The sequence below is a fragment of the Pinus tabuliformis genome, chromosome 3_1 (assembly GCF_031772625.1).
Source record: "Pinus tabuliformis cultivar Carrire ecotype Pingquan chromosome 3_1, CPIR1, whole genome shotgun sequence".
NCBI lineage: Eukaryota > Viridiplantae > Streptophyta > Pinopsida > Pinales > Pinaceae > Pinus > Pinus tabuliformis.
The window spans coordinates 438,653,597-438,676,259 of NC_142301.1; the positions used below are offsets into that span (position 1 = coordinate 438,653,597).

The 22,663-nt window shown below is 39.4% G+C and overlaps 1 protein-coding gene across 1 annotated transcript in view; it reads right to left on the reverse strand.

Moving 5' to 3' along the window:
- LOC149187642 (uncharacterized) overlaps positions 1-4,628 on the reverse strand; it is a 293,919-nt gene extending 289,291 nt beyond the window's left edge. The window contains exon 1 of the mRNA XM_089411417.1: positions 4,408-4,628. The gene's annotated coding sequence lies outside the window, so the exon portion shown is untranslated. The remainder of the gene's footprint in view (positions 1-4,407) is intronic.
- Between the last annotated feature and the right edge of the window lie 18,035 nt (positions 4,629-22,663).

Here is a 22,663-nt window from a genome sequence, read left to right on the forward strand (position 1 = left end):
TATTTCTTCCACAGTTTTATTTGTGTAGGTTGCAATGTGATTGATTCAGTGTTTTTTGTAGCAATAAATAAATTGTTAAAAAATAATTTAACAATTAGGAGAATTATTTCCAGTTGTTGCAATAGGATTCAGGCCTCCGAATTTTCACAAAGGTTATTTGAAAAAGGTCATGTATTACATTGTAGTCAAAAGCTTAATGTACATGATGGTTTGTATGCCAAACATTTGAAAAATAGTGGGAGTTTCTGGCAAGTTGTGCTCCAAGACCTGTTATATCAAAAAAAAAATACAGTACTACTAGTTCGGCCTCCATATGGGTCTTTTTGCAAATCTTGAAAACCCCAGTGTACTATGGCAACTTCTCAACCTACGCAAAAGGATAAGTTTACCAAACAATCCCTTGACAAAACAAAGTCATCTAGTCTTAATAAAGACATCCAATCACTTATCTAGCTTCAATAATTGTAATAGACTCCTTCAGGGGTCGAAATCAATCTAAAAGCCTAGTAAATTGGAATGCATTATTTCCATGTCGATGACAATCTTTGACCTTTCTAGCAACCTTCGTTTGAGGGAACATATGGCCATTGGCTGCACAAACTCCTGCTGGAGCTAACCAGCCACAAAGCCTTCCCACCCAACCTTCAACACCTACTAACAAAATTTAGCAAAGAAACATTTGTACCTTCCTTAGACGTATATAATTCCCTGTCGTCCCTGTTGACCACTGGAGTGACACCTAATGATTATATGAAGACTCCATGCCCAAGGATGATCTAGAGGACACTTGTACCATCAGATATCATCAGTTAATAGAGTTTTTTAACTCTACTTCTATCTTCTCATCATCTTTCTTGTACCCAGATTCCACACTTTGTGGGGAATTGTAATAAGTGATACTAGTAATGATGAGTTTTTGAGTCTGTAACAAGCTGTTGGGACTCGATCAACAAATGAGTACACTTTGGAGTGCTTTTTTTTATCCAGTTAATTATCCCTTCTTTTTCAAAGGCGGATAATTTTATGGGTTTTTTCACTCACTTTTTACCCCAAAGTCGGGGTGACGGTTTGAAGGTTGAACCCCTAACACATCTTGGTGTCTAGAACCAATATATATTACCATACTAGATCACACAAAAAAATTCGTGGAATTTGGTTAGGTCTAGGTAGTCATTTTTTAATTTTTTAGATTTTCCACAGGTCAAAAATTGCAAATAAAGTTGTATTTAAATTGTAATAAGTGTAGTCTAGAGAAGTTGTATGGGGTATGAGTAATGAAATTTACACCTCTCACCCTCAAAATTCTACTATGACACACTTTGATGGGTTAAAAATGTGTTTTGAACCCTCAAAACCCACTTTTCCTAAGTTTAGTGGGAAATTTGGCAATTAATTAAGTCAGAAATTAAATAAATAGAGAAAAATAAATATCCACGCATGCTAAATGTTGTGGAAATGAGGTGAAAAATTATGGAGGATTTAAAGTGAAGTCCCAAGGTGATGTGGACTCCTAAAATCAAGGAAAAGACGTGCTCAAAGAAAATCAAATTTCTGGTATTAAAGGAGAAAACTACTTGCTTGGAAATTCGAATTTGTAAAGTTAATGCACATTTGGGAGGATTTGAGACAATATTTGGTGGAGATTTTTGTGGGAAATTGTCCCCACATGGGTTACCACCCATATACACTTGTCATTCTATCATAAAATTCGAATTTGGCACATAAGGGAAAAAGAAAATGATGTCCACTTGCCAGAATTCAATTTTTACACTTGGCATTGGAGCTCCATTCAACAAATTCGAATTTCACTTTGGGATTGTCACCTCATGCCACTTGTTTAATCACTTCTACATTGGGATTGGCTCCAATGCCATTTGCCATTGTCATTCTTCATTGGGATTTGCTCTCAACTTTCTATATAATAGAGCCATGGGCTCTCACATTGTATCATGTAATACGAGCTATTGTGCTTGAGGAGACTCTGCGGGATTGTATTCACTACTTGCAATATAATACAACAGTTTTTGGGGTAAAGCGTGATGGTGTTCTTCTCCTTGCATGTGTGGTAAATTTTTGACTTGTTGTTATGCTTCTATTTATTTCCTCATGTCATTATTTCTTTCATGCTTGTTTCAAGTTATGTTAGTATGCAGTTATCTCATATTAGCATAAGAATTAATTATTTGCTTTAGGAAAAGAAATCTTCTAGTGGATAATAGATGTATCTCTAGGAATTCTTTCCACTGCACGTATTTAATTTCATGTCAATTTAATGATTTCAGGTAAAGTTTTGTAGATGAATCATTATTTGGTCAAGCTTTTCAAGCGTGAGGGGAAATTCTCGGAGGAATCAACCCATTCTTGAAAAATATTCAAGGAGAACCCGCATGTTTTGAATTCCAAAGTCTCATCTATATCTTATTTGTGTCTTGCAGGGATTCTTTCAAGTTTCTTAAAGCTTTTATTTCTTGCATCAAAATATCAAACTTGGAAAAATTTATTTTTTACGTATTGTACTTCATTTATCAATATCTAGCTATTTCAAAGAGCTAAGTCATGGCTAGTCAAAGAGGAGAGTTTGTTCATACTCTTTGGCCTAGCCTCTTGTAGATTATTTTTGTAACATATTTTGTTGTCATCTTGGTCTAACATTTGAGTTATTTTTTAATCCTTTTGACCAAGATAGTTTCCATGCTTTGATTTGTAGACTTATTCATCTCGAAAGCATTTATAATATCTTGTGTTAACAATTTAGTGTTTCACTTTTCAGGGTTATTTTGGCTTTCCATTTGAAAGCATTTCACTTCATTTTAAGTAAAATACAATTTCATTTCTTAAAGAGCAAATACTTGGAAGGCACTGGTTGTTTATCTATTTCATGCTTATCTTATGATGGTTATTGCTCATCTCATTTTTTTTGCTTATAAATCTTAAAAAGATAATCTATTTAACTCTAACAATTTTCCTAGAAACTCACATCCTTTTTAAATTAGCTTTTCATTAGGGACCACCCCCCTTAGCTAACCTAGGAGATAGCTCAAATAGAGAGAGTCGGGATTAGTGTGATAGCCCCTTCTCTTAGTTCCCTGCCACCAACCACACCTTGTGGGATTGAAGGCTTTTTCTCACTGACTTGTAGGTAGGTGTAGGCGGCAGGGTAGTCCCCATAAGCATATCATCACTCAAGTGTGACAAGAATAATGCCCAATGAAGTAATTTAATATTACCCTGAAAACACAAACAAGAAACCTTCCTTTGAAGCCAGACATAGTAATTGTGATAGGAATGCTTAAAACCAAATTTGTGGCTTCTGATTGAACAATGATTCCTCTATAGATTCGTTCATTTGTGGGGCTGCTTTGATCTACTCCATCGTTAGACCAAACTTCTTCCTAATTTCTAACCTTTTTTTATTTTAGTTGGAATGTGTTACCATGTTCTCCTCATCTGCGACACAATATGCATGGTACCCCCTCATCTGTGACACAATATGCATGGTACCCTAGTGGGTTAGCTCAATTGGTTAGAGCCAACTGTTTCAAGGCAGAGTTCACCATGAAGTCTATGGTTCTATTCTCGCTAAGGTTTGAGGCCAAATAAATCCCTGTGGATTATGCTATTGTGGTTGGCAATTGAACCACTCTCCATGGAGCTATTATGGGAAAGGTGGGCCCTGACATTTTTCTTGACAAAAAACACAAAATGCAAGGCAATTGCTTCATGTAAGATATGAGGACACACATTCTTCTTTTAGATGGGAACCTTATTTATTACAGATGCTAAACATAGAATTAAGCCGTCCCACCCTCCTCACTAAGACAAAGAATGAAACATTTTGTAATTTCAATAGTTGCCTGAAGGCTATATCAATATCAATAGCCACATCCAGCAAACCCCTGGCTGGGCATGCCCGGCAGGATTTGAACATAGATTATTGTCACAACAACCACTCCAAGTTACTGCAAAAGTACAGCCCGACAGACGATTAAGGGCACATTCTTTCCCAATCACAGCTGGGAAAAAAGTGAAAGACGGCCATATTTTCATAAATTGAAATTCAAGATTAGAAATGCGAAACCTCAGCTTCCCAGCCACTGATAGAAAATCCATTCTACATAATTTAAGTTCACTTAATGGAAAACTCTGATTTTAGAAATAATTTACCCAGACAATACTGAACAGCAAAGAATGAGAGCAAATCGATTTCATTTGAAGAAAATCTATTAATTTAAAAACAGTAACGAAAATGTTTTTGTTAATAAAGACTGAAAAGCTAGAATAATTTATAGCAGCGGCTAAAATGATCTAACTGTACTACCAAGCAACGATGTATTTGTCACCTAAAAGAGTAGTTGATATATCCTTCTAAGGTTAAATTTGAAAAATTGTTAAATTCTCCGGCGTTACCTGTAATGTTATGCTAAAAACTTCTCTGAGCAAACACTCAGTGGGGTTGTGCCAGACCATAATTGGGAATTTTCACGCTCTTTTCCAGCAGTAACATCGCCATATGCAGGGAATGATTATCAATGACATAATAATGATTGGCATGATTTCATGGTCTCCTAGATAGGCCCATATGAGGGCATTGTTGCTGCCGTGTTATTGTCAAATACGTCGAAATAGCTTGAAGCGTCGAAATAGCTTGAAGAAAACGAAAATGAAAATGGATAAATACAACATCAATGCTCTACAGAAAGAAAAGAAGAAGAGAGCACCTACGTGCCAGTCCGAGAATTCTAACACTTTTTCCTATTCAGATTTTTATTTTTTATTTTTATGTTTTTATTTTTTATTTTTTTTGGAATATCGATTAAGTGAAATGATTATACAGTCGAAGTTAATATATTGTAATTATTTTTTAACTAAAGTATTGACCGTTATTGTGTGAATAAGATTAGAGATGTGGTAATATTTAATGTTTTGAATCAAAACAAAATATAATAAAAAAATAATAATAATATTTTAGAATTTTAATTCATGGTCTTTTATGGTAAGTGGTTTATTTAAAAGTAAATAGTTAAAGTAATTTAAATATATTTTATTTTGGGATCTACCAAGTTTTAGAGGATTAAATCTCTCTTTAAGTATAAACTTACAAACTTTTTTTAAATCTCTCTTTAAGTATAAATTTATAAACTTCTAAGTGAAGAAAAAAAAAATGGATCCCTCTCAACACTTGTAGCTTAGGAGTTAATATAGATCTAGGTTAGTATAGGCTCATAATTATTCTTTCATTTAATTATGTATTAAAAAAAAATCAAAACAAAAATTTTTCAATAAAAAAAATATATTTTTAATTTATAAAAAAATATCTATATATATATATATTTATGAGTGGAGTTTAATGATAAATTCATTTTTATTTAGTTTTAATTAGTGTTAGTTAGATTAAAATATTTTTTAAATTGAAAATTTCAACTTTTGAAATCATCATATATTGAATGAATAAATGAATGATATTTTAACTTCCACTAGACTAAAAATAGTCTATGGGACCCTAGCCTCCATTTTTTTCGTCTTTTGCAATTCAATCATTTTCTTATTCAAAGTGATGATGAATTGGCCCAACTTTCTAACAGCCCCCTTGCTGCAAAGACAATGCAAAGGGGCTAATGCTAATATATTGTCATAATTGTCCCCGATGTCTTTGAAAGCATCACATTCTAAAGGAAATGTTTTTCTGATTCCATTGCCCCATAATTGCAAAAGTACACACTCGATCTTCCCTAGCTTCTTTAGGTCTTTTCCATCGTCCCATTTCACACCAAAGTTGATGCGAGTTAGTTCTTAATTGAGCAATAAGAATCTTTTCTCTCCACGAAATGCTAGCTCCAATGTACTCTTTTCTATGGAGTTCACAAGTGGGGTTGAACTCCTCAACATATTACTTCTTCTTTCTGACCAACTATTTTCCCCATATATGCTTACGAAACTTTTCCATAACAAAATTCTTTAACTCCTTGCTATTTAAGGGACAAACATTGAGGTAGATATCCCATTTTTGCATCCATTTTTTGTTTTGTCTCATCCATGTTATCTTGCTTTCACTCATGCCTTCATCGAAGATAACTTTAGGTCGTCTACCTACCCCTAGTTGCTCAATTCTTTTTAGATATCTTATAAGACGCACCATAAAAATTGCTTCGATGGGAGTTGCTCTTGTTTCTCCTGTTTCAGTCAACATTATCTCATAAGGATCGAACTTTTTATTTTGAACTTGTTGGTGATCATGCATTTTTGGATTTTCTCAATTTGTTTCCATTTTGAGGCGAGGGTACTACTAGCCCATAATTGACACCAATATAGTATCACTGGATAAACTAGGAGTCCAAAAAGTACTTTAGTCATTTTCCAATCCCTTAACTTTGTCTCTCTACATCTATTTTGAAGAGCATATAATGTTTTCCACCCTCCTAAAATTCTCTTTTTCCTGTAATCCTCCCGATTAAGCTTGTTGTTGAAATCAATCTCAAGGTACTTGTAATCATTAACTTCTTCAAGAATGTTACCCTCAAAGAAGAACGTGTGTTGACTCTACTTCCTTGTATTTGTCAAATGATCTTAGCTAGAGTGGTTTGGTGAACAATATGTTTCGCCTTGTTAGTTGCATTTATGAATAGTTGTATCTAGTGTAGTAGTGACAACTAATCTATAGAAGTTATTGATTCTATTAAAGCCTCTCTTATGCATTACATATGTTGTGCTCTATTTGTTAGTGCATAATAATGATGATTCACAACATTTTGTCTAGTATCAGTAGAGATATAAACTCTACCATGTAGGCTAACTAATAGACTAAATAGCCTTTTTGGATTTTAACCAAAATCTAGACACAAAAAAAAAATTCGTAGAATTCTAGTGCTCCAAGGGTTTTTCACGGTGTTGAATCCATTTATTCATTCTAAAATGTATTTTAAGCAACAAAAAACACAATCTTGCTTGAAATTGTATGGTTGGATTCTAGTGAGAAAAGTCATTTCCTTTATAAGTTAGATTGTGCCTAAACTCTACATGCATTGGAAGAGTAAGCGACAGATATAAACTCTACATGTGTTGGAAGAATAAACACCACAATGATCCACGTAACCTCCTTAGATTCACATAATCTCTTTGGAAATTATGAATGCCCCATACTCTACATGCGTTGGAAAATAAGCAGCACATATAAACTCTACATGTGTTGGAAGAATAAGCAGTGATCCAGGTAATCCTTAGATCTACACAATCTCTTTGGAAATTGTCAATACCATGTATTCTCTTTCAACACTTCAATTGATTTTTACTAGCATTCAAGGCATCTGATTCTATTCATTACTCTCATTTATTATTTAATGATATTATTTTGATTATAATAAATATTATGGCGCCGAGAGGCACATTCTACAGCCCAATGTGAGGGCGATGTTTACTACGAGAGACATATTCTACAAATCAGTATGAGGGCAACATGGGATTATGTATGTGTTACACTAAAATATCGTCACCATGATTATTTGCAGTCAGTATGGGTCTATCATCACTTGTACTGTCCTCCTAAGCAAGTCTAAGACCTCAGCTCTTCAAATCAAGCTTTGGAAGTGGGAGAAAGATATTAAAAATCAATGTAACTCTGGTTCCGCACTTTCTCTCATGGTCACCTGTGGTCCCGCACCTTCTGTGTACAAAAGCTGCGTACCTACCCGCTCTGTCTCTAACGGTGTAGGTGCGGACCCCTATGAAAGTCAAAAGGCACAAGTTTTATCTTAAAAAACTCACTTTGGATTAATTCTAGAGTTTTCTAGAAGGAATTTTGACGTGGATTGTTCGCTCTGAGGTGGTTCATGCATCCCAAAAGAGAAGGAGCTAATCCCTTGACTAAAGGAGCTATCCCTTTGAAGGAGGACCTAGTAACTTCCCTCCATTGCACTATAAATACAGGCATTGGGGTGAGGACTAGAGAGGTTAGAAGCTGAACATTTTGAGGGTAAATGCTGGTGAAATTAAGACTCTTTGGTTGAGCTTGAGAGGAGAGATCACATACCTCTTGGTTCCATTGGAGAGTGAGTGAAACTTGTCAAAGTAGAGGAGACATCTTGTTGGACCCTGGGAGGAGCTTATACAGCGTCAAGGCAAAGGTTGTAAAGTTCTTCTTCTTTTGAATTAATACAATCAAACTCATTTTTCTCAACAAGTATCTTATGTTATTTGTTTCATGGACTCCTTGACTTTCATGTTAAATATGTTTTATGCAATTGGTTTTTCAGGTGCTATTTAATTTGTTTGCCTTGTTTGTGTTTGCAGATTCGCGAAGAGGAGCTCATTTGGATCAAAAGAGCGAGGGCATCCACAAGCTTGCGTTGGACCAAAGGTAGGCCCTAAAAACCCTTGTTTGCTATTGCTTATTGAAGCATATTTAGAGAAAGATAGTGTCTGGTTGGTTTGCTTGTCGTTAGGTCTTCTTTAGATTCTAGGAAGGTCTATCTTGTCCGCAAGATCGACACATTCCGTGCGACAAAATGGCGACTCCACTGGGGACTTGATTGTTTTCTTTGTCTATACTTTGACTTGAGAAACTGTATTTTATGTTTCTGTTTTTGACTTGATGATTGTGGGATTGGGTGAATTTAGTTAATTTTGAGTTAGTTTTCATTTTTCATAGTTTTGGGAGAGGTACGCACCCTCTGAGTTAAGCACAGTGCGTACTTGTATGCACTTTTGCTTTGTGCACAGAGCGTAGATGCACCTGTGTAAACAGGTTGCTTGCATACCCTATCAAAAATTTGAAAAATTTTAAATTTTTCTCTTTTTTATCAGTTTAGAATTTGTTTATAGGTTTTAGCCATTGCCCAGACCTGCTTGTTCCCTGTCAAAAACTTTCCTTGGTTTAATTTCATTAGCATTAGGGTTTTAGGTGGAATTCCTAGGAATTTTGCTTGTTGGGTTTGTTTTTCGTTTTTGGTTGTGTAGTGGCTCTGAGCTTAGAAGCCGTAGGGACCTCAGATTACCTTGGTGTCTACCAGTCTTCTTATGAGTCTGACCATTGATGAAATCTCCCCTTGTTGAGGAATTCGCTTTGAGTTTTCTCATTTCAAAATTTCGAAAAGCTTGTAGTTGAAAGTTTGGAATTTTCATTTTTTTTTTTTTAAAGAAAACGAAAGATTGGTTGTTTTTTGACTAATTGTGATTCTGCATAAATTAGTCCTTAGCTCACGTTTAGCTAAGTAAAACATCCTCAAAAAGACTTTTAGTAGGCTTTGACTTCAAGTAGTTTTTTACAGTTTGTAGCTCTCAAAGTTAGTCATTTTCATTAGTTTTGAGTGTTTTATTTACAAAATATAAAAAACAAAATCTCTTTTGGAAAAGTTTGTCTTTTGTAGTGATTGAGCGCTTTGAAAAGAAAAGGGAAAATTGTGTGAAATAGCTAGTTGTCTCGTCATTGAGTGCTTTGGAAAGGAAAATCTCTTCTTTTAATTTGTTTAATTGAGAAAGATTTGTGTTTACAAAGTATTTGCATTCTCAAACTCTTTCTTAGTTTAGAAGTTCATTGAAGAGAAAAGATTGTTTAAAATCATCTTAGGTGCATCTTTTAGTGATTTCGAGTCGAGTCTTTACACCACGAGTTTCATCTCCGCCACCTCTTGACTTAAACAACAACCACTAAAATTAACGCTTAAAGTAAAATTCACCTAGTAACATTTTATTTCTAGGGCTCTGATACACCAACTTAGCTTAGGCTAGTGTCTTGGAGTAGGAGAGTAATTAACTCTCCAAGACAGTAAAAACAAACAAGTAGTTGTATCTTGTGGTAGGAAGAAATCCAATTGTTGCATTTATGCTCTGGGAAAGCTCCTCTTAAAGGAGAAGCACGAGATCGTGTCTGAACCAGTGTGGGAATCAATCCTTCCTCATTTGGAACGACGATAGATATTCACATATTAAAAACGGTAAACCTCGAATTAACCATTGTCGAGGAGCCTGGGGTCACTTGTTGGTAAACCTTGGATTATGTCAAGGAGCCTTCAAGGGGATTGAGCTTGCTACTCTGCCCTTGCGTGCGTATCGGATCGTAGACTGTTCCCCTAGGTGTATTTGTCTCAGTTGGTAACCTTAGTGGCCATATTCTTTAGGATTCTTCCAAAGGTGACAGTGGTGGGAAGATCCCACTGTACTTGGAGCAGACGTCGGCTAGACTCACTTGGATTTTCTGGGGGGTTCACTTCACTCGAGACGGTTAAGTGGAGGAACTTGGTCCAGTCTATTCATTAAGCAGGTTGCTGGGGTAACTGTTCCAACCGCCATTTCTGTACTGAATTCTACGACGTTGGATTTCATCACCAACTAGTGTTTTCGGTCCGGAAAGTTACTGTTTGTGTGTGTTTGATCTCTAGATTCTTTAGGCGTGTGATTCAAATTTGTTTGGTTCTTTAGAGACTTTAGGTGTTTTTCATTGAGATTTTACTTTGTTTGCGTGTGAAGTAGTTAAAAGTTTTTAACTGTGGCTAAATTACCAAGACAGTCCCGTAGACTTCGGGGCCAATCTCCTGAGTTTGTAACCGTGGCTGATTTATTGAGGAAGTCCCGTAGACTTCGGGGCCAACCTCCTGAAGAAGTCCCGAGCCATCTTGAAGGCTTGAAAGTCCTCGTAACTCCTAGTGGCAGTAAAGTTGGGTCACCTGAAGAAGGACAGTCTTCGTTGGTTGTACATCCTAATTACCAAACTCTAGTAACAGGTTATAATCCTGAATCTATTTCGGTTTCCGAACTTGCTGGTAGCTTTTCATATACTAGTGATATAGGTGAAGAACCTGAGATATCTGAACCTGTTACTCCAACATCGGGGTTTGTCTCTCCAACTTCTAGTGGTCCTAATTCACCTAGGGTAGAAAGAGTAATCACCGAAAATCTTCCTTCTGGTTTGATAGCTATTGAAGAACTTGCTCCAGAGGAAGAAGTAGGCATCCCTATCCCTGAAAATCAACCTGTTATTGATCTAAGGGAGCGTGAATCAATTTTTTACAGTCCACCTAGAAGTACTACTTGGTATCTTTCTTTGACTAATTATTTGGAAAACCCAGTGTTAAGTTTTTCACCACCTCGTGCTCCTTATCACCCTAGAGGTTTTTATACTCCCGTAAATATGTCAGGTCAGTCGTCCATGTTTACTCAATCGCCTGAATCTTTTTTGTATGGCGGTCCTTCTGTTCCCTCTGGGTATCAGTCACTTTCTGGTACTTTTTCAGGAGCATCTCCTCAACCTATTGAACAAGGGTTATTCACTGGAAGCAATGGTGCAAAGCCGTTGAGCGTAGAAGACATTCTTATGATGTCAGGTTCTATTCCCATTTCTCAACCTCAAGGTGGCCAGTTACCGCCTGGGGGGCAGCCTCAATTAACGCCTGGGGGGCAACCTCAAGGTACACAATTTGCATCTGGGGGGCAACCTCAAGGACAGTACGTGCCTACGGTACAATACGTTCCTTAAGGTCAACCCCAGACTCAATATGTACCCCAAGGTCAACCCCAGTATCAATTTATACCTCAAGGTCAACCCCAGTATCAGTACGTGCCTCAGGGGTATCTACCCCAAGGTCAGTACTCGAACCAAGGTTTCCAACCACCCCAAGGTCAATCTTATGTTCAAGGAACGGGAAATATACCTTTCAATTATCAATGCTACCCTCAACCCAGTTATAGTCCTCAATATTCTCAATCTGTTATGGGTGAGTACCCCGGAATGAACATAGTGTGGGATCCATCACAAACCCAACAGGTGTTGCAGCCAAGTGTACAGTTGTCATCTCAAACTGGACAACCCTTAGTTTCTGGTTCACTCCAGCAACCAGTCCAGTCTAACATTCAAACTTCTGTACCTTCGGTAGTTTCACAGTCTGGGCCTACTGCGCCTCGTACTCCATCTCAAACGACTGCTGCAACTGCCGCAACGTCTGTTCAATCTACCCCACCTACTTCTGGAGTATCGACAGCTCTGGTTTCTACTGTTCCTGTATCTACTCCTCAGACATCTTTACCACCGTCTGGATTCACGATTCAAACTATGGTTCAGATGTCTGTAGGACAACCTGGTTTAAGTACGGTTGTCACAAGTCAACCTCAATTCACCTATCAACCATACCAGGGACAGTACCAATTCGGTCCTGTTGTCCAACAGCCAGTTTATCAGTATCAACCGTATCCTGGGTACACTTATCAACAACCTCAACAACCCCAGTACGGTCCGGTTAATCCTGGTTTTCCGGGAGGATACAATATCCCGAACGCGATTCATATTCATAGTTATCCCGGATATCCTCCTCTTGGGGTTGGTCTCATGACCCAGAGTTTTAGGGATCCTAATCAGCAGTTACCATTTATCGCAACTTTGGACTTACTTGATTTGTCGCGCCTAACGAATGATCCGATTAATTATCTTCCGTTTTGGCCGCCAATGTCGAATAAGTTGCCCAGTGACATTCCCAAGTTCGAAGGTAAATCTGGAGAGGACCCGTCGAACCATGTGATGACTTACCACCTCTGGTGTGCGTCTAACTCCATCACAGATGATTCGATCCGTCTTAGACTTTTCCAGCGCACTCTAACTGGTCTCGCGGCCAAGTGGTACATTGAGTTACCGCGAGGCACTTTTTATAATTTTAGTCAGTTAGCTACCTCGTTTTTAACTCATTTTCAGTTGCCAGTCAGATATGACAATGGCACGGAATTGTTAACTTCGCTAAAACAATCGACATCCACGTACATTTCAGATCATATTCATGAGTGGAGACGTCGACGACGTTTAGTGAAGGTATTTATTCCGGATCAAATCTTGGCTGAGTGGTTTGTAAAATCTTTGTTGCCAAGGATCACTGAAGATGTTGCTAAAGCCGGAGTTGTTACTGAGGAGCAAGTGATTGCTCAAGCACAGTACCTTGACTTGGTCTATACTCAGTCAGGTACGTTACACGAAAAGATCCTCGATCTTCCCAAGTCAAATCAAATCACTGCAATTCCTTCGGGATCTCATGCCGCTGACGGTATGATTGGTACGGTTAACACTAAAAGTAAGAAGAAGTCTTCCAAGAATTCTTCTCCTATCATAACCTTGCCTGATTCCCCGACAGGAGATTCTTCTGCAGAGGTTTCCGCCGATATCCACGTTGTAGAGTCATCTACGGCTAAATCAAAATCCGGTGGGAAGAAGAAAGGAAAGAAGAAGAATAAAACGGACAAAAGTTCAAAAGAGAAATCTGAAAAGGCGGAATCCAATGATGAAAAGCGTAAACCTCGTTATCCATGTCTCATTTGTGACGAAGAACATTTCACAAGAGACTGCCCTCATCGAGCAGAGGTTGCGAAGATCGTCAAAGGTTCCCAAACTCCTGCTGTTTTGAAGGATCCATTTCCGAGTCAAGATAGCAAGATGATAGGTTCTTCCTCGAGTGCCAATGAAGAACCCATATTGATGATGTCCCATGTAAGGATTGCGACTCGATCGCAAGATTATGGCAGTAAAAGTCCTGTTGATGGTAAAGAAGCAGAATCTTCTCATTCTAATCCATCAACCTCAGCTCCCGGTTCTGATCCACTACAGATCGAGAAACCTAATCCAGACTTAGTAATCAAACCGCCCGCCAAGGGTATACTTCGAAAGTCGACTTTCAATCCACATGCGAGAGCGGTTCAGAATTATAACATTGTTGAGGATTTAGCTGTTTCACCCTCAGCAATGTCGGCTTTCGAAGTGCTGCAATCATGCCCAGCACAACGTAAATTACTTTTGTCAGCTATAGGAGCTATTGATATTTAGGACCCGAACCTAATAATCTTTGATCTAGAAAATAGTACACCGCGTTTGCCTCATCAAATGGCTTTCCAGATTCCAGTGATAGTAAAAAACAAGCCTATTCATCGGACTGTAATTGATGAAGGAGCTTCAATGTGTGTTATGTCGATACAGTGTTGGAGATCGCTTGGTTCTCCTTCACTAAATCAATCCCCGACAATTCTTAAGGCCTTTGATGGCCGTGGGTTTCATCCTTTTGGCATTCTACAGGATTTGCCTATAGGGGTTGAAGGAAAAACCGTTAGTCTAGATGTGGAGGTGGTTGATGCCCCTCTAGACTACAACCTTCTCTTGGGTCGCAGTTGGTCTTACGCTATGACAGCGGTCGTTTCATCAGTCTTTAGAGTCATAAAGTTTCCACATAATGGAAAGATCGTAACAATAGACCAGCTGGCTTACTTTTCATCCGACCCAGCCTCTTCGGAGAGTATTCAGCATGTCGGTAAAACGACTATCCCATATAAGGATGTTGGAGTAGGATTAGTTAAAGATGTCGGTTTACTGGGAACTTTTCCTTTTCCTCCAATCAACGCATCGTCTTCATTTGCAACTATTCATATGATTACATCAGACACTATTTTTTATGACGATCCTTGGATCGTTCCTTCTGAATCTGAAATAGACTCATTTGGTAATTCCATGCCTTTGAGTCCATATGAAATTGCCTATAAAGCCGTGCAGTCTTTTGCCGACCCGTGTTCAACCGTAAATGACTTAATGAATGTGGTCCGTGAGGAATCACTTTTCACATCAACCTCGGATTTAACTGCGTTTTCTGAACTTGTTCACTCTGATGAGCAAATTCGTGAAATCCTATGTGTAGATGATTTACCATGGGAAGATCTCCATCACAGATCTTCGTTTTTACCTGAGGATGATCGTTTTGAAAATGATTTCTCATCAATCTTTACGACTGAATATGTCAAGGAACCTCAGAATCCAATGAAACATCCCGATTCAGAGTTAAATTTGGGAAACATCTCTCGAACTATTCCCATTGACATTTCGGTTAAGCCCGGAATTGTTGAGAACATTCATATAGGTGCCTCGTGTACAGATGACGAAATTCAATTATATAAGGCCCTATTTCAAGAATTCCGCGACGTGTTTGCCTGGTCCTATGAGGAAATGCCAGGAATTGATCCCGCGATTGTTGTTCATGAGATCAAGACTTACCCGGACGCTAAACCTATCCGGCAACGTTTGCGTCAGATTCACCCACGAAAAGCTGTTGCAATTAAAGCAGAAGTTGAAAAACTGTTGAAAGCAGGTTTCATTTATCCGATCCCGCTAACGGATTGGGTATCGAATATTGTTCCGGTTAACAAAAAATAGGGAACAATAAGAATATGCATCGACTATAGGGACATTAATCGAGCCTGTCCAAAGGACAACTACCCAACTCCCTATATCGATCAAATCATTGATGATTGTGTCGGCAGTGAAATATTTTCCTTTATGGACGGTTTTTCCGGATACAATCAAATCAACATTCTACCTGCCGATCAACCAAAAACGGCTTTCATTTGTCCATGGGGGACATTTGCTTATTGCAAATTACCTTTTGGGCTTAAGAATGCCGGAGCAACTTTTCAGAGGGCGATGTCTTATGCGTTTCATGACATCAAGCACATTGTGCAACCCTATCTCGATGACTTGCCTGCTCATTCACTACATCGAGCTGATCACCTCGTCCATTTACGAGCAATCTTTATGAGGTGTAGGCATTATCGTATTCGGTTGAACCCACACAAATGTGTCTTCTGTATAGAAACGGGTCGATTGCTGGGATTTGTAGTTTCGAAAGCCGGCATTCGCGTTGATCCCTCGAAGGTCGAAGCTATCATCAATTTGCCTCCTCCTTCGAGTCTTCGCCAACTCCAAAGTTTGCAGGGGAAAGCAAACTTTTTACGACGATTCATTCCTAACTACGCCGAGGTTACAAAGGGTTTTACACGGTTGTTGAAACAGAACACTCAATTTTCTTGGGATGAGATAGCTCAGAAATCTTTTGATGCACTCAAACACGCGTTGACCCATGCACTGTTGTTGCATCCTCCCAACTACAACCAGGATTACTTCTTGTATCTCGCCGCCTCCCATTCCACCATTGGAATGGTCTTAGTTCAGGAAGATGAATTCGGAACGGAACATGTGATATATTACCTTAGTCGGACGTTAAATCCAACTGAGCTAAAATACTCACATGTGGAGAAATTGGCATTGGCAGCCGTTCAAGCTGTCCAACGTTTTCGTCACTACATTTTACTACGTAAAACTACGGTAATTTCAGATTACAACCCTATGATCTACATTTTGACCAAACAATTGCTAGGGGGCAAGTACTCTAAATGGATTGTTATCCTGCAGGAGTTCGACTTGGAGTTTGAGAAATCTAAGTCTAAGAAATCTTTAGTTTTTGCAGAGTTAATGTGTGACTTCCCGCGTGCTGACAAGGAAACTGTGGCAGAGGAGCCCATTGCAGACGAATCTTTGTTTCTAATCAGCACTTTAGATCCATGGTATGGAATATCATCACCTATCTCCAGACCCAATCCTTTCGGCCAGAAATTTCAAGGTCAGAACGTCGGAAAATTCGATTCCAGTCCCAACAATTCAAAATTATTGGAGATACTCTTTATCACCGTGGGGCGGACTCTATTTTTCGACGTTGCTTAACTCACGAAGAGGCTGAGAGGGTTCTAAATGACTGTCACTCTGGAGCATGTGGCGGTCATATGTCTGGGTATGCCACAGCCCAAAAGATATTGCGCACTGGCTATTTCTGGCCGTCCTTGTTTAAATATTGTATTACGGCGGTCCGAAAATGCCACAACTGCCAGATTTTTGATCGTAAGATGCGCGCTCCACCTGCTCCTCTCCACCCTATAATTGTCGTTGGTCCTTTTGCCAAATGGGGTATCGATTTTATTACATGTAACCCTCACTCGGCCGGGGGGCATGCGTATATCATCCTTGCGGTAGATTATTTTACTAAGTGGGCCGAAGCGATGCCTACATTCGAGGCAGACGGCAAAACAACTGCAATTTTCGTGTTCAATCATATAATTGCTAGGTTTGGTGTCCCACAAGCGATAATCACTGATCATGGGCGTCATTTTCGAAACGTTATGATGACCGAAATTACAGGCTAGCTTGGTTTACGTCACGATAGTTCAACTCCTTATTATCCACAAGCAAATGGTCTGGTTGAATCCATCAACAAAGTTTTAGTTATCATGATCCGACGAATCATTGGGATTCATCGGTCAAATTGGCACAACATGCTATTTTCAGCGCTTTGGGCATACCGAACTTCAGTAAAAACATCAACAGGGTTCACTCCTTTCCAACTAGTCTATGGTTTGGAAGCTGTGTTACCCATTGAGTGCGAAATCCCGTCACTGAAGATGGCCATCAAGTTACTTCCAACTACTTCCGAAGAGGAAAAGTTTTTGTTATACTTAGCTCAATTAGATGAGAATCGACGTGATGCTGCATTGGCGATCGAGAGTCACGCAAAACGTATGAAAGTTCAGTATGATCGGAATGTGACCCCTCAAAATTTTTCGGAAGGAGACCTAGTGTTATTGTATGATCAAGCTAATGATAAATTAGGCGCTGGGAAATTCGTTCCTATGTGGCATGGTCCCTATATTGTTAAGCGAAAGCTAGCAAAAGGGGCCTATGAATTGGTGGACTTTGATGGGGACTCTTTGGGTAAACCCAGAAATGGCCTTTACTTGAAGAGGTACTATGCTTGAAAGAATGGGGTATGGAGATTTTTAGTTAGGATAGTTTTTTCTTTCTAGCTGGTGTGTTTTAGTTTAAAAACAAAAGTGTGCTTAGCTTAGAGAGTGTTTTTCCGTCATTTTTCCTGCTTATCTTGGTTTTACTCTTGATATTGCAGATGTCGATGCCTCTCCAAACATACATTGGGTTTGCTGATGGTGCTTGTCGTAATACACGGAACATCTCTTCCGCAGCTTGGGTTATCTATTCGCCCTCTGACGAGTTAGTTTCTATGCATGGGGTAAGCCTCGGTCAAACAACAAACAACATTGCAGAGTACAGTGCAGTGATTGAGTTATTGTCTGAATCTATTTCATTTGGGATTCAGAGTTTGATAGTGAGGTTAGATTCTGAACTCGTTGTGTTACAGCTTAATAGAGTGTATGCCATTAGAAATCCAGTGTTATTAAGATTATTTTTGAGAGTGCGTCTCTTGGAACGTGAGTTTGATTATATTGAATATCAGCATATTCCAAGGTCTTTAAATACATTAGCAGATGCAATTGCTTCTCGAATGTTAAATAGACATTTGCAATAATCATACATGTAAATTTAAAACCATTCCATAACATGATTTACAAGATAAGCCGGTAATAGGGATATATATATATAGGAGTGTCAAAAAATACATCGTCTTCGATCATAGGTTGAAAAACACCTTATGATCGGCAAAAATGATAAGTACAAAAACAAAAATGTCACATGTGCCCACAAAAGGCGATCATCCTATCACTGGTGATGATCTCTATAAGAAACCACTGCCCGGGCCACCTTGCAAAGGAACCTCCTAAAAGGTCCTGGGACTCCAATCACATAGCGTTGAAGTCGACGAGGAATGTCGTCTATAGTGATCTCAGGAATATCCCCTGTCAAGCGCTCAAGATGACTCTCCAACTCGGCCAAAACCTCTGTTGATTCGTCCTATGGGGCTGGCGCGGGTGCAACTGGTTGCCTCCTCTCGAAAGGCCGGAGAGCGGCTGGTCGCTGTGGACCCACATCTGCATTTGAAATTTTTACTATCAGTTTTGAGACGATGGGAAAAATAAATAAAAAAATTAAATAGGAAAAGTTGAAAAGGATTTTACCTGACTCGTCCCACTGCTCTCCTGGTGGAAGAGCCATGTCTGGGTCACCACGGAAATCCATCCCAGCGTAAGGGAAGTCCTGAATGGAAAAAACCTGACTTTCCAACCATTGGAAATACTCAGGTTTGAACCGAGCAACTTCTGTCCTCTCGTCCGGGTGACGGGCCATGACTGCGACCCATCGCATCAGTTTGGGCTCTCGAGGAAGCCCAGCTCCAACAATAAGGTGCTGTGGGATCAGCATAGGAACCCTCTCCAGGCCAAAACTCACGACCAAAGCCCCATAACCAAAGGTCTTTAGTCGTCTGCTCTTGGCCCTGGTCAGTTGGCCTTTCACATTGGCCAGCACAGCATTGCACCAGTTGAAGATGGTGCCTCGAAAGCAATCAACTGCCATACGCATCTGGGATCCGGTGGCAATATGTAATGCGGCAGCTCCGCAAAGTCTGGTGACAGTAAACGCAATCACCATGAGCTCAGGATGGGATATGGTCTTTATGTCTATCCCTTTGTCTTTAGCCTGGCTGTTGCAGTACTCTAGCCGGAGGCTATCGACAGACTGGCCACCTGGCCTAGTCCCGAATAGAGTCAAGTCCTCGCCTCTCTTAGGCAAACCAGTCAAGAAATAAATGTCCTCCGGCTCGATTTCGAGCCGGTGCCCGCCAATGAAAAAGCACTGGTCTTGTATGCTCCATCTGTCAACCAGCCACTGTAAGAAATCTACCTGAGCCCTCATGCCAGGAATGGTCTAGAATTTGTACAGTCCGCATGCCCTCAAAGCATCAAGTGAAGGCTGATGATTCCATGCGGCAGTATCCACGTCCTCATGCTCCCGTTCACGCCAATCTAGCATGATATACTCTTTGCATCAAGTATAAAGATTAATCAGATTGCTAGAAAACATTTTGATTGGTCCATTTTTGAGAAATTTTGGGTTCAAAACCCTTGTTGTGGGGTACGCACCCTCCACGTTAGACACAGTGCGTGGGTCCGCACTTTGTCTACACGGAAGGTGGGGGCCCCGAGCTTTTTCCCAATGGAGAAAAAGTCGGGGTCCGCGGGTCCGCAATGGTAAACCTGCGGACCCCCGCGCGCGGGTTTTGCGCCTAAAAACCCTCCCAAAAAATGAAATGAGGGACTAAATAAAAAAACTAAATGGTTGAAAATGAAGAGTAGGATGATGTGGATTACCTGGAGAAGACGGCGCTCGATTCCGACGGTTGGATTTTCCACAATCTTCACGGGAAGTTTTCTAAGCAAAAACACTATTTTCTCACCCAAACTCGAACGGTAAAAATGAATTGACAAAGACCCTTTTTACAAGTTTTTTGAGTAAATAAATCGCAAATTTGTTTATGTTTCACTTTGAAAAGGTATTTTGCAACGCTTTTATCCATTTCAAACAGGTATGAGTAATGTTTGTGTTTTTGTGCAGAATAAAGGATTATTCAGGCGAAATCTATCATTTTCAACGAAAAAACAAGTAGAGTCATCTTTAAGCCCTTTTCTGACTCCTAAAATATGAAAAGATTGCTGAGCGTTTCTTTTACACTCGTTAAAACGGAATTAAAAGACGGTCCACTTACAGCTCTTTTCCGACCGTAAAAACATGAAAAGATTGCCGGATTTTTGTCGTTTCAAATTCGATATTGGTTATAAAACGACGTGTCGTTGATTGCTTTTTACTTTTTCGGATCAGTGACACTAATAACAAAAAGTGCTCCTTGGTCGTAAAAGATCAAGCGGTTCTCTCAAGTATTATTTTATACTTTTTTGGGCTTGGGAGACACAAATTTACGAAAAAGGTCAACCCTGGAGTCTTCTTAAGTTTTTCAGACTCTCTAAAATTGAAAAACGCCAAGTTTTTCCTATACTGGACTCGTTAAAATTCCACAGTAAAGGACCTGTTCAATTACAAACAGGAACGAACCACTCCTTCTTAGGGTTCGAATTTAAACTAAGTTGGACTCATCCAAAGGATGAGCTTATAATCAAGCAAATGTTATCCTCCTCAAGCTTGTCAAAAATAAAGAGGTACTTGCCAGAAATGGTGGGGGAAAAGAGAGGAAAATGAGCCTGTTTGTCATACTTTGCAACCACTCTTGAACACGACACTTTTATTCACCTGGGTTGGGAAATCCTTTGCCTAACAGTTGATCAAACCACATTGAAAGTCTTCAGCCGGTTTCTGGGTATTAACTTTGGGTCAATTGTCACCAAGCCATCTGTCGTGTCGTTATGTGTTCAAGAGGTCACTGCCAGTAAGCCATTCATATGTAAAAATATCTGTCATCCATCTTGACCATCCCTGAGTCAGTCCTTGCAACTAAATTTCTTCAAACTTGATCTATGATTTCGTGTGGTGGGCTTGCCTACGACGGATCGCTTTCTATCGACATCAGCTCATTATCTAGAAAGATGATCTAGAAATCGTCAGTACCTTGAGATCTGCATGCCTCAATGGCAGGTTTCTCACCTTCAACGACAGTTTACATCATTGACTTTCGATCGAAGGATTCCGTGATATGTTCAACATCAACACATTTACTCACATCTCATGGATTGTACTGGGTACTTTGAGAGCCATTGACATCACTGGTGGTTTCTCTCACACTTGTTAACAGTTTACATCATTGACTGGTAATCAAGTGGTTTCTACCATGTTCGACATCAACACATTTATTCGCATGGATAGAATCGTACTTTTTCGGGAAGTAGAAATGAAGACCCTGGATCTAGTTCCTACCATCCAGGCTGCGGGGAATTTTGTATTCATTGTATTGTGGACTATTTATAAACAGATGGTTGCGTCCATACTGTGTTCACATGAGTCCATACTTGTGATGTTTTACAAGATCATTCCTATATCAGAGCAGTAGATAGTTTTCTAGTTAGTTTTGATCTGAGTATGGGAATGCCTACCTCAGCGATGATATGATCTCATATATATATCTTGCATTGAATGTTTTTACAGGTTCCGACCAGGCTCTCCACAAGATGATCCTCGAAATGATAAAGTACTTCACTCTTCCTATATGATAAATGAAATCCTCATCTACTACAGACTTCGCACTTTAGGGGGCAATCTGTTACACTAAAATATCGTCACCATGATTATTTGCAGTCAGTATGGGTCTATCATCACTTGTACTGTCCTCCTAAGCAAGTCTAAGACCTCAGCTCTTCAAATCAAGCTTTGGAAGTGGGAGAAAGATATTAAAAATCAATGTAACTCTGGTTCCGCACTTTCTCTCATGGTCACCTGCGGTCCCGCACCTTCTGTGTACAAAAGTTGCGTACCTACCCGCTCTGTCTCTAACGGTGTAGGTGCGGACCCCTGTGAAAGTCAAAAGGCGCAAGTTTTATCTTAAAAAACTCACTTTGGATTAATTCTAGAGTTTTCTAGAAGGAATTTTGACGTGGATTGTTCGCTCTGAGGTGGTTCATGCATCCCAAAAGAGAAGGAGCTAATCCCTTGACTAAAGGAGCTATCCCTTTGAAGGAGGACCTAGTAACTTCCCTCCATTGCACTATAAATACAGGCATTGGGGTGAGGACTAGAGAGGTTAGAAGCTGAACATTTTTAGGGTAAATGCTGGTGAAATTAAGACTCTTTGGTTGAGCTTGAGAGGAGAGATCACATACCTCTTGGTTCCATTGGAGAGTGAGTGAAACTTGTCAAAGTAGAGGAGACATCTTGTTGGACCCTGGGAGGAGCTTGTACAGCGTCAAGGCAAAGGTTGTAAAGTTCTTCTTCTTTTGAATTAATACAATCAAACTCATTTTTCTCAACAAGTATCTTATGTTATTTGTTTCATGGACTCCTTGACTTTCATGTTAAATATGTTTTATGCAATTGGTTTTTCAGGTGCTATTTAATTTGTTTGCCTTGTTTGTGTTTGCAGATTCGCGAAGAGGAGCTCATTTGGATCAAAAGAGCGAGGGCATCCACAAGCTTGCGTTG